This window comes from Ranitomeya variabilis, chromosome 1, assembly GCF_051348905.1.
Source record: "Ranitomeya variabilis isolate aRanVar5 chromosome 1, aRanVar5.hap1, whole genome shotgun sequence".
Lineage (NCBI taxonomy): Eukaryota > Metazoa > Chordata > Amphibia > Anura > Dendrobatidae > Ranitomeya > Ranitomeya variabilis.
Window position 1 is genome coordinate 189,328,866 of NC_135232.1, and position 13,726 is coordinate 189,342,591.

A 13,726-nucleotide genomic window follows, 5' to 3' on the forward strand; every position below is an offset into this window, starting at 1 on the left:
CATTCACCCATCCCCCCTTCCCCCCTCCATCCACCCATCCCCCCTTTCCCCCCTCCCCCCTCTTTTTTACCCCCTCCATCCCTCTTTGCGCCACCTCTGTGCGCACGTTTAGCAGCCGCCGAGCGTTGATTGGTGACGCAGTTCACCGATCAACACTCGTGCTCGCTTTTTTTCAGCAGCCTCCTTTGCCCAATTCCGTACACCCATCCCGCAGCCGCCAAACTTTGATAAGTGGCGCAGTTCACTTATCAGAGCTTGTGCCTGCCGTTTTCCTTTTTTTTTCGCCACAACTGTGCGCACACCCAGCAGCCGCCGAACTTTGATAAGTGACGCAGTTCACTTATCAAAGCTCTCGTGCCTGCCGTTTTCTTTTTTTTTTTTTTTTTACACATCCCCATGCGCTCACCCAGCCTTCGCATCTGACCCTTGCCTTCCTTTTCTTTTTTTTTCCCCCACATCTCCGTGCGCTCACCCCGCCGCGTCTAACCCGTGTTTTCCTTTTCTTTTTTTTTCTCATATCCCTGTGCACGCACCCAGCAGCCGCTGAACTTTGATAAGTGACGCGGTTCATTTATCAGAGCTCTGGTGCCTTCAGTTTTTTTTTCACATCCCCTTTCGCACACCCAGCAGCAACTGAACTTTGGTAAGTGACACGGTTCATTTATCAGAGCTCTCGTGCCTGCGGGTTTTTTTTTTCACATCTCCGTTCACACACCCAGCAGCCACTGAACTTTGAAAAGTGACCCGGTTCACTTATCAGAGCTAGGGCCTGCTGTTTTATACTTTTCTTTCACAGGTATTTTTTTTTCCTTTAGCTTTTTCTTTTCAGAGTAGTTTGCACCAAGCACTATCCCCCCACACTTACACATAGTTACCAATAAAGTACACCCAAGCACCACACTTACAAAAAAAATGTCCTGCTCGTCCTGTTCGTCCCAACAGCGCTATTCAGCGGAGGAGGCATATTCTTTCCTTGCCTCTCTTTTTCTCTGAGGCTTTTGCCAACCTCATGGTGGAGCAAACTAATCTGTATGCTCAGCAAGTTTTGGACCAAAACTCGGGTTCATCATATTCTAACTGGTCTCCTGTTGACGCAGTTGAAATGATGCAGTTTTGGGGCCTGGTCCTCCACATGGGGATCCTGAAGAAGCCTGAACTTCGGCAATATTGGAGTGTGGATATTTTATATAACACTCCAGTATTCAGAATGGTCATGACCCGGACACGTTTTGAGGCCATCCATAAGTTCCTGCATTACAACAATAATGCACGGTGTCCCGCACGAGATGACCCCAACTTTGACCGTCTGTTCAAAGTTCGGCCGGTCATCGAACACTTCAACAAAAAGTTTGCAGAAGTGTACGTGCCTCAAAGGGACATCTGCGTGGATGAGTCCTTAATTCATTTTAAGGGGCGGCTTAGATTCCATCAATACCTGCCCAGCAAGAGGGCCAGGTACGGAATCAAACTCTACAAGCTGTGTGAGAGTACCTCAGGGTACACCCACAGCTTTAGAGTCTACGAAGGGAAGGACAGCAGGATTGAACTGCCTGAGTGTCCTTCTATCCTGGGAGTGAGTGGGAAAATTGTGTGGGATTTGGTGTACCCACTGCTGGATAAAGGTTATCACCTCTATACCGATAACTTTTATTCCAGCATCCCACTCTACAAATCTCTCTTTGTGCGAGGTACTGTCCGCAAAAATCAGAGAGGCCTCCCAAAGACGCTACTTGGGCAGATTCTCAGAAAAGGCGAGAGCAAAGCCCAATGTAGCAACCACCTGCTGGTTGTCAAGTACAAGGACAAAAGGGATGTCCTTCTGTTGACCACCATACACGGTGATGGCAGCGCCCTCAGCACTGTACGGGGTACCTCTGCACAGGTCTTCAAACCAGACTGTGTACTTGGGTACAACAAAAACAAGGGGGGCGTTGATCTCTCCGATCAACTCCTCCAACCGTACAGTGCTTTGAGAAAGGCCAGGGTGTGGTACAAAAAGCTGTCCGTGCACATCGTACAAATGGCAATGCTCAACGCTTTCCTGCTGTCACGATGTGCACGCAACACCGATATGTCGTACCTTCATTTCCAGGAGGTAGTGGTTAAGGCCCTGATGTTTGGCACGAAAGAAGGAGCGGGCCCCAGTACTTCTGGAACTGAAGGTGCACGTATTGTACCAGGCCAGCATTTTCCTGGGGTGGTCCCGCCAACTGAAAAAAACGTAAGCCGCAAAAAAGGTGCCGAGTGTGCTACAAAAGAGGAATTCGAAGGGACACCATCTATCAATGCGACACCTGCCCTGACAAACCTGGCCTGTGTATGAAGGATTGCTTTAAATTGTACCACACCTCCATGCACTACTAATTTACTTTACAGGAAATAGAATAATTCCAAAGTTGGCACATCTACGTAAGTTCTCTGGGGGTCTACTTTCCAAAATGTTATCACTTGTGGGTTTTTTTCCTGTTTAGACACATCAGGGGCTCTGCAAACGGAACATGACGCCCGCAGACGATTCCATCAAAGTCTGCATTCAAAAACGTCAGTACTTCCTTTTCGAGCCCCGTGTGCCCAAACAGTTTTTTCCCACATGTGGGGTACCAGCGTACTCAGGGCAAATTGGACAACAACTTTTGTGGTCCAATTTCTCCTGTTACCCTTGGGAAATTAAAAAATTGGGGATTAAAAGATCATTTTTGTGGGCACAAAATAGGATTTTTTATTTTCACGCCCGGGCGTTATAAACTTTAGTGAAACACTTAGGGGTTCAAAGTTCTCACCACACATCTAGACAAGTTCCTTAGGGGGTCTAGTTTCCAAGTTGGGGTCACTTTTGGGGGATTTCCACTGTTTAGGCACATCGGGCTCGTCAAACGGAACGTGACGGCCGCAGACGATTCCATCAAAGCCTGCGTTCCAAAACGTCACTACTTCCCTTCCGAGCCCTGACGTGTGCCCAAACAGTAGTTTTCTCCCACATATGGGGTACCAGCCTACTCAGGACAAATTGTACAACAACTTTTGTGGTCCAATTTCTCCTGTTACCCTTGGGAAATTAAAAAATTGGGGACTAAAAGATCATTTTTGTGGGCAAAAAATAGGATTTTTTATTTTCACGCCCGGGATTTATAAACTTTAGTGAAACACTTGGGGGTTCAAAGTTCTCACCACACATCTAGACAAGTTCCTTAGGGGGTCTAGTTTCCAAGTTGGGGTCACTTGTGGGGGGTTTCCACTGTTTAGGCACATCAGGGGCTCGTCAAACAGAACGTGATGGCCGCAGACGATTCCATCAAAGCCTGCGTTCCAAAATGTCACTACTTCCCTTACGAGCCCTGACGTGTGCCCAAACAGTAGTTTTCTCCCACATATGGGGTACCAGCCTACTCAGGACAAATTGGACAACAACTTTTGTGGTCCAATTTCTTCAGTTACCCTTGTGAAAATAAAAAATTGGGGACTAAACGATCATGTTTGTGGAAAAAATATGTTTTTTTATTTTCACGCATGGGCGGTATAAACTTCTGTGAAGCACTTGGGGGATAAAAGTGCTCACCACACATCTAGATAAGTTCCTTAGGGGGTTTAGTTTCCAAAATGGGGTCACTTGTGGGGGGTTTCCACTGTTTAGGCACATCAGGGGCTCACCAAACACGACATGGCGTCCGATCTCAATTCCAGCTAATTTTAGCTTAAAAAAGTCTTATGGCGCTCCTTCCCTTCTGAGCCCTGCCATGCGCCCAAACAGAGGATCCCCCCCACATATAGGGTATTGTCGTACTCAGGACAAATTGGACTACAACTTTTGTGGTCCAATTTCTTCAGTTACCCTTGTGAAAATAAAAAATTGGGGACTAAACGATCATGTTTGTGGAAAAAATACGTTTTTTTATTTTCACGCATGGGCGGTATAAACTTCTGTGAAGCACTTGGGGGATAAAAGTGCTCACCACACATCTAGATAAGTTCCTTAGGGGGTTTAGTTTCCAAAATGGGGTCATTTGTGGGGGGTTTCCACTGCTTAGGCACATCAGGGGCTCACCAAACACGACATGGCGTCCGATCTCAATTCCAGCTAATTTTAGCTTGAAAAAGTCTTATGGCGCTCCTTCCCTTTTGAGCCCTGCCATGCGCCCAAACAGTGGATCCCCCCACATTTGGGGTATTGTCGTACTCAGGACAAATTGGACTACAACTTTTGTGGTCCAATTTCTTTACTTACCCTTGTGAAAATAAAAAATTGGGGACTAAACGATCATGTTTGTGGAAAAAATAGTTTTTTTTATTTTCACGCATGGGCGGTATAAACTTCTGTGAAGCACTTGGGGGATAAAAGTGCTCACCACACATCTAGATAAGTTCCTTAGGGGGTTTAGTTTCCAAAATGGGGTCAATTGTGGGGGGTTTCCACTGTTTAGGCACATCAGGTGCTCACCAAACACGACATGGCGTCCGATCTCAATTCCAGCTAATTTTAGCATGAAAAAATCTTATGGCGCTCCTTCCCTTCTGAGCCCTGCCATGCGCCCAAACAGTGGATTCCCCCCACATATGGGGTATTGTCGTACTCAGGACAAATTGGACTACAACTTTTGTTGTCCAATTTCTTCAGTTACCCTTGTGAAAATAAAAAATTGGGGACTAAACGATCATGTTTGTGGAAAAAAATACATTTTTTTATTTTCACGTACGAGCGGTATAAACTTCTGTGAAGCACTTGAGGGATAAAAGTGCTCACCACACATCTAGATAAGTTACATAGGGGGTCTAGTTTCCAAAATGGGGTCACTTGTTGGGGGTTTCCACTGTTTAGGCACATCAGGGGCTCACCAAACGCGACATGGCGTCCGATCTCAATTCCAGCTAATTTTAGCTTGAAGAAGTCAAATGGCGCTCCTTCCCTTCTGAGCCCTGCCATGCGCCCAAACAGTGGTTCTCCCCCACATATGGGGTATCAGCGTACTCAGGACAAATTGGACAACAACTTTTGCAGTCCAATTTCTCCTGTTACCTTTGGGAAAATAAAAAAAATGTTGCTAAAAGATCGTTTTCATGACTAAAAAGTTAAATTTTCATTTTTTCCTTCAACATTGCTTTAGCTCTCATGAAGCACCAGAAGGGTTAATAAACTTCTTGAATGTGGTTTTGATCAGCTTGAGGGGTGCAGTTTTTAGAAGGTTGTCACTTTTGGGTATTTTTTGCTATATAGACCCCTAAATGTGACTTCAAATGTGAGGTGGTCCCTAAAAAAAATTGTTTTGTAAATTTTGTTGTAAAAATGAGAAATTGCTGGTCAACTTTTAGCCCTTATAACTCCCTAACAAAAAAAACGTGTTTCCAAAATTGTGCTGATGTAAAGTAGACATGTGGGAAATGTTACTTATTAAGTATTTTGTGTGACATATCTCTGTGATTTAAGGGCATAAAAATTCAAAGTTGGAAAATTGCAAAATTTTCAAAATTTTCGCCAAATTTCCATTTTTTTCACAAATAAACGCAGGTAATATCAAAGAAATTTTACCACTGTCATGAAGTACAATATGTCACGAGAAAACATTGTCAGAATTGCCAAGATCCGTTGAAGCGTTCCAGAGTTATAACCTCATGAAGGGACAGTGGTCAGAATTGTAAAAATTGGCCCGGTCATTAAAGTACAAACCACCCTCGGGGCTTAAGGGGTTAAGAGTCACATGTAAATGAATAAGAAGAAAGCTATGTTTTTACAGCTAGAATGACTGCATTATTTTTTATACATGACAGTAGTGTGGGATGGAAAGCACACAAAAGGCAGAACATAAATCCAGTCCTGAATCTGTATGCAATAAGTATCTTCAAAGATATGAGCAGATGAACGCTAGCAGAATTTTTAAAGCATGCATTTCAATTCAGTCTTTAGTGTTACTTTCATAAATGTAATGTATGAACTAAGTTATATTATCTGTAGTACTTATAATTGTATGTCCTTTGTAATAGCAAATTTTTTTTTCTAAAAATTGACATGGCAAAGTTTGTAATTGTAATTGCATTCAAGGAAAATCACTAAAGATGAAACATAGCATGTCAGAGTAGAAGACTTAACGTTGACAGCTAATATATAATTTAAAAAATGCACTATTAGAGCTGGAATGTTTTGCAGCCAGCTTTCAAATGGAGATGAAGCTTCAAGAACAACATCACAGACTGGAATGTCTGGCAGTCCTTTGTTCATCTATGTGTATGCATTGTTAAATTATGAATCAAGTTTTACTCCTAGCTTCTTGACCATGTTGATAATCCTTGCTATTTCCTTCTTTTCCACAATGCTGACTGGGGTAATAGATAAGTTATGGATTTTGCTCTGTTAAATACTTTCGAAAACATGAAAGGGTTATAAAATCCTATAGAAGCTTTTTTGAATTTGAGAAAAAAAGATATATCTAGTCATTACTGGTCTGAAACAATAAAGTGAAATTCCCACAGGGCAAAGATCTAAGAAATTGAGAGGCTGCTCCTCTTTCACAGCTGTCTGAATGATAAAAAGGCAGCAAACTGCACAAAATAAATGGAAATGCTGCCAACATTTTAACTTCAAACAGTAGTTTTCAAGGGCATGTTAGTCGTACTCTGATATAATGTGTGCATCTACTAGTATAATATTTTGATTATTTAAATGTGCAACTCACCCCCTGCTGACCCTCCACAATGACCTCATCCACCCAGCATTAAATGGTCTGATTTTCACCATCCCACTTAATTATTTCAGCAATCTTAGTAGAAATAATTACGTGAAGCATTGAAAAATCACCCAAGACATCAATTAAATATCTTAGCACAGGTTACAGCACTAGTGAATTCACATTATTTTTAAATTAATATTAACTTTGTGCATTTTACATCAGATAGCACAAAAAAGTAATGAGGCTAAGGAAATGCTACAAAACTGCACGGTAATATATACAGCTCTGGCAAAAATTAAGAGACCACCATATCAAAACCCTGTCATGTTCAGCCCAATCTCCAGACCTGAACATCATTGAAAACCTCTGGAATGTAGAGGATGATGGATAGTCATACAAGCCATCAAACAAAGAACTGCTTAAGTGGGCAGGTTAATCTTTGCGAAAGACCTGTGAATCAAGCTGCATACAAGGTTATCCTGAAAAACAGTTGATTCCTTCTGCTCAGGAAAATGTTCCCCAACTCTGAGGACTGTTTTTTCCAGCAGGACAATGCGCCATGCCACAGAGCTAGGTCCATCAATGTGTGGAAGAAGGACCACCAAATCAAATTCTTTTCATGACCAGCCCAATCTTCAGACCTGAACCCCATTGAAAACCTCTGGAATGTAATCAAGAGGAAGATGGATAGTCACAAGCCATCAAACAAAGAACTGCTTAAATTTTTGTACCAGGAGTACAATCAGTTAATTATGACCTATCCCATGGACAGTTGATAGCATCCCTGGTTGAGGATTACCCTGGGACATGCCTCGTTATAAGGCATCTGTAGGTACAGTTGAGACTTCTATGGGTTCTGTATTTTAGTTCTATACAAACCGATTGTCTAGAGCCATTATATGCTTATATACTTAGAGTTCCTAATATGGAAGTTTACCTCTAGTAAAAGACAGATAACACATTGAGGTGAACATAAAAGTTATCTTTTTCATATTTTCGCAGTAAAATAAACATAAAAAAAATTACCTGAAATAACATATCTAAAAGTATTGAATAGAAAAGAAAAAAAACCCTTGTGGCTGCTCGGTATGTTGGTTCTTGGTAGAACAAATAGCTCTATTTATTAACATGAACAGAGCTCGGCTTGTTGATAGTTGAAGATAAAGGGAATTGAAAGTGACATTAAGGAGCATCTGGGTGTTCATGTGCATCACCAAGTTTATTTTTTGAGATTTTGAAAGGTCTTGCCTTGCAGGCTGAAATCTACAACCTTTATTAGTGACCTGGTGCTGTTAAAGGGTAGGTTCTTTTATTGATTTGTTAAAGTGACAGACACGGTTGTAAATTTGCAGTATGATGTGATTCCCATGAGGTTTAAGAGTATGTGCTTTTTTTCCTTGACTGATTTGTTCTCTCCTTAATAGAATGTAGAGATTATGCCTCCCTAATGCGTGCCGTGCTGCTCTCCATTTATAGCCTTGTAATGTCTTGCTGTGTTTTATGTGGAATTAGCTTTGGAATTACATGTAGTAGAAATTTAAATGAAACAAATAGGTTTTTAACAAAAAGTGATTATGAAAAGTAAAAACATAACAGAATAAATGTTAATTAGAACGTAATTCTTCATATTGTACAATATGTGAAAGCATGCCGTTTAAAGCCACATAGGAATATGAAAAAGAAACAGGATTAAATTAGCAATTTGACTTCTCAAAGGGGAATTGAGCCCACTCAGAAGTAAATTATAATCAATTATAGCCTAATTGTATATACTGCTAATAATATTAGAAGCAAGCTTAGTAACAATAAATGCGCTGGAATTGAGGCTGCACTTCAGATGATCCACTTCACTACTAATATTCTTTATTATTTTGCAGACACTAAGTTTATTATATTTAACATTCAAGTCAAAGCACTACAGTTTGTAGTACAGCGACAGTACCATACATCTCATGTCATATCCCTCAATAAGTCAATGTGTTGTTGATTTGCCACATTTATTGTGTATGGGGAGAATTGGAGTGGGGATGGGGGATTTATTGTATGTGGGGAGAATTGGAGTGGGGATGAGGGATTTATTGTGTGGGGGAGAATTGGAGTGGGGATGGGGGATTTATTGTGTGTGGGGAGAATTGGAGTGGGGATGGGGGATTTATTGTATGTGTGAAGAATTGGAGTGGGGATGAGGGATTTAATGTCTGTGGGGAGAATTGGAGTGGGGATGGGGGATCTAATGTGTGTGGGTAGAATTGGAGTGGGGATGGGGGACTTATTGTGTGTGGGGAGAATTGGAGTGAGGATGGAGGGATTTAATGTGTGTGGGGAGAATGGGAGTGGGAATGGGGGGATTTATTGTGTGGGTGGAGAATTGGAGTGGGGATGCGGGATTTATTGTGTGTGGGGAGAATTGGAGTAGGGATAGGGATATTTAATATGTGTATGGGGAGAATTGGAGTAGGGATAGGGATATTTAATATGTGTATGGGGAGAATTGGAGTGGGGATGGGGATATATTGTGTGTGGGGAGAATTGGAGTTGGGATGGGGGTGTTTAATGTGTGGGGGGGGAGATTTGGAGTGAGGATGGGGGTTTAATGTGTGTGGGGATATTTGGAGTAGAGATGGGGATTTAATGTGTGGGGGGAAATTTGGAGTGAAGATGGGGTTATTTATTGTGTGTGGGGAGAATTGTAGTGGGGAAGGGGGGATTTAATGTGTGGGGGAGATTTGAGGACACAAAATTAAGAGCAAAGGGGAGATGGGGGCATGTATGAGGAAACAGTACAGGGGAATGGAGGCAGGCATAAGGAAACAGTACAGGGGATGGAGGGCATGTATGAGGAAACAGTACAGGGGATGGAGGGCATGTATGAGTAAACAGTATGGGGGAATGAGGGCATGTATGAGGAAACAATACTGGGGATTGGGGGCATGTACGAGGAAACAGTATGGTGGAATGGGGGCATATATGAGGAAACAGTATGGGGATGAGTGCAGACACAGTGTGGTGAGTGGGGATGGGTTTAGACAGTGTGGGGAGCGAATGGGGGAATGTATGCGGACACAGTATGAGTAGTGAGTGTGATTGGATGCGTGCAGACACAGTATGGGGAGTCAGGTGAGCAGGCAGTATAGAAACTGAGGGGTAAATATATGAGGAGACAGTATGGTGAACAGAGGGATGTGAGAGGAGACAGTATGAGGAGGGAGGGGAATAGTGTGAGGAGACAGTATGGGTCGAGAAAAGTGAGTGGGCACAGAATAGAAACTGAGTAGTGGGGGCATAGCATGGGGGGACAGTGTAATAGTACAGTCAGGAGGGGACAGTATACCAAGGAGGGGGGAGTGTGATGAGGGGGTACAGTATAAGTACTGGGCCCTATAGGAGGGACACAGTATGAGAGGACAGTGTGAAGAGGGGGGCCTGTATGGAAAGGAGAGGTCAGGGTAAAGAGCATGTACCATAACAGGGACAGTGTGGGGTCATATTTTGTGCAGACAATATAGTGAGGGGTAATTTTTTTATTCAGGAGCATTATAATGACACTTTTATCTTTTAGGGCATCATGTGGAGATTTTCTGCAAAAGGGCGGATAAGATGGAAGTCTGCAGAGACGAGCTGTGGATGAGAAAACTCATCATGGGGTCTGGACAAGATGAAGAAAAGAAGCAGAATGACATCTATAAGGTACCTGGATGTAAATGCTATTTGTGATACTGACTAATTCTCATGTTTTTATTTATGTTAGGAGCATTAAAGAGGTTATCCAGGTTTGTAATGAGTCTGCAGTCATTCTTTGTGACTGCAGACTTCTGAACTCTCACAGTGTGCACTGCATGCTGTCAGGATTCTCTCATGCTGGTAATTTACATACATGCAGTCACATGCTGACTAGACATGTATGGCCTCACTCAATGAAAATGAACGGAATGAGGCTGGGCATGTCTAGTCGGAATGTGGCCAGAAGCATGCAAATCACATGCTTGTGTTGACATGACCGTCCACCGGCAAGGGAGAATCGTAAAAGTGTGCAGTTCATTAGTTGCGAGAATTCAGAAACCTGTAATGTCAAGATTCAGCTCTGCAGGTTCCGGCAGTCATCACATGGACACTTCACGCATATGCGACTTTCATACTTATGGTCCTGTGACAACAAGCTTCTCTTCCTGCTTCTCTCAGTTTTTCACTGAACATTGAGAGCATTTGGGAGAGTAGCTCGTCAGTACGTGACTAATTAATTGTCCAAATCGCATATGTCCGTGGAGGGGGGTGGGGGGTGGGGCGCCAAACTGAATTCTTGCCCCGAGAGCCAGAAAACCTAGATACACCTCTGAGTTAAGTGTCTGAGTGAGGGTAGGGGAGACAGCCCTTAATGTTTGGGCCCGTATTTTTAAGACCCTAGCCACATGATACAGGCATTATTCAGCTGAATGATGTAATATTAGGGTGCATTAACACTGCATTTTGGCATCTGCTCTTTTGTCCCATCAGGACTTACATGTGAACCCCCGCAAAATGGAATATGACTATAATGGTGCTCTATCATGCATCATTTTCAGGCATGTTCGTCTACAGGAAATGGACATTTAGATGCAGTCTACTATGTCTGGGTGTCTGTATCCAATAGACGTAAACGTCTGAACATGATGCCCGGCAAAGAGCACATTCGTTCTGTCAGCACCATTATAGTCTAATGGCCCAATTGGCACTTATGCCCAAATCCTGTTTTTTGGGACCAATGAACAGGTGCCAAAACGCAATGTGAAAGCACCCTTAGAAATGTTCTTAACCAATGTATTAACCTCCATTCTATTCTGTTTCAATACTCAATATGTTCCTTTCAAGGAATGCTGCCAACCATATGATAATCTAATATTTAATATTAAATTAAAATATTTCTAGTACAGTATAGAAAATTTTTAATAATTTTTAAACACGTAAGTGTAAAACAAAACATTTTGCTATAAAGCATGCAACATATTAGAAAACTAAAACTATTATCAGTTGCCTTTACACTGTAATAACAGAGGCTGAAGAAGCTTTTCAGATCAACAGTAATAGCAATGGGATACATTGTTTCTTAGCAACCGCATTTCAATCCTCTTTTGTTTGCTAACACAGTACATGTTATTTGATGGAGGGATTTTTTTTCTGAACTCAAGATGAATCATGGAAGATTACAATACAGCCAATGCTTTAGCAGTCACTGGTGGTAAATCACACAACATGCAATTAAATTCACTGGTGTTTTGGAGTAATTTGCTTTAAATAAGCCATAACTGTGATCTGCTGCTAATTGCATTTTAGCAGAGAACAAGCTCAAGTTTATTTGAATAACTGAGCAAATTTTCCCCCAAAACAACATCATTAATGATCTGATTAAACAGTAGTTTTTGCAGGCTTGACCCAAGAGACCTTAGTGGTCATTAAAGTGAAATATTGAATGCATCTGAGCTTATACAGTATGTGAACTGGCAATAATATCTTCTATTGATTTAATTATTTTTATCATTTTATTTTGTGCTGGGCACAGAGCTATAAGTTGGTATTTTATTAGACACATCTATTTTAACATATGTTCTTACATTAGCCTGCAGAAAGGCTATGCTAGGTTTCTAATCAACAGTAAAAATGCCATCAGTATTTTAGACTAAATGCCTTTTATATCTGATAAAGATCTTATCAAAATGTTCATAAATAAAATTACACCTCAAGGCATTTTTGTGGCAATGTGAGGGCAGCAGCATAGCAAACCGTTGGGTATCCAGTGTTTGACAGGTTTTAGTAGAAAGGCTGGCATATCACAAAGGTTGCTATGTGGCAGGATACTAATTTACGTGTTACATGTAAATGTTAGAACTTGAACCTTGTGAATTATGCGTATCAATATGATGACTGAGGCAACAGTTTGTTAGGGACTCCCAGATAGCTATCTACAGAGTCTGCACAATTATTAGGCGATTTGTATTTTTGAAGATTTATTTTATTATTGAACTACAGTGCTGTCAGTCAATCCAAAATGTTAATAAACATGAAATCTAAATATACCAAAAACTAAAAGTGATATTTTGTGTTTCTTAGGAGAAGAAAGAAAGGCACAATCCTTCCATCCATGGAGTCTGTTTCTTAATCAGTTGATCAACTTTTTGGCCAGAACCAACCACAGCCTCCTGGACACTGATTAGAGAGATGACTGTTTTCCTTTATCGTAAATCACCAATTTAAGAAGGGCCCACAAATTCTGAATAGGGTTTAAGACAGGTGAGGATGGGGGCCATGTCATTATTCTCTCATTTTTAAAGGGAATCTGTCACCCCCTGGACAAATTTAAGCTATTGCTATCGGCATACAGGTAATATCATGGTTAAACTAGACTTACCTGTATGCCTCATAACTGAGGTCTAGATGTTGAGAACAGCAGTTTTAATGTTTTATGTTAATGATTTCTTCCAGGCTCTGGGGTGTGCATTGCCTGAAAGAAATCCCTGCCTCCTGACTTCATTATAATAGCACCGCCCACTAGAGTTGAGCGACTTTTACTTTTTCGGATCGAGTCGGGTTTTGCGAAACCCGACTTTGTCAAAAGTCGGGTCGGGTGAAATCGGCCGATTATTGCTTAAAGTCGGGGGCCGACTGAAACACGAAACCCAATGCAAGTCAATGGGGAATCAAAGTTGGCAGTGAGTGGAGGACAGGAAAACACCTACAGTGCCCATTTTAATGCCAAAAACATCAATTCTTATTACTGAAGCTTGTGAATCTTAATTTACTTTATAATAATAGTTAGGCATTGAAAACTGGGGGTCATTTGGCTAAAGTTGTGGGGGGGTAGGGCTGGCTCAAGATTTTCGTGGGCACAGGAAACGCGGAATACGTCACGGCGGTGGAGCAGGGAGAGGTAAGTATTTCAACTTTGCAAGTGCTGTGATCCTGAGCCAGCAGGGGGGGCCCACTCATTGGCATTGGCACTGGCACAGGGCCCCTCATAGTACGGCAGTGTGTTTGACAGTGGGCGGCGCCTCCCACTGCCAGAGACACTTTTGTTAACTATGAGGGGCCCTGTGCCAGTG

General features: G+C 42.0%; 1 long non-coding RNA gene across 1 annotated transcript in view; it reads left to right on the forward strand.

Moving 5' to 3' along the window:
* LOC143793844 (uncharacterized) overlaps nt 1-12,961 on the forward strand; it is a 345,823-nt gene extending 332,862 nt beyond the window's left edge. The window contains exons 2-3 of the long non-coding RNA XR_013220293.1: nt 10,216-10,343; nt 12,738-12,961. This is a non-coding gene — a long non-coding RNA (uncharacterized LOC143793844). The remainder of the gene's footprint in view (nt 1-10,215; nt 10,344-12,737) is intronic.
* Nucleotides 12,962-13,726: the final 765 nt, after the last annotated feature.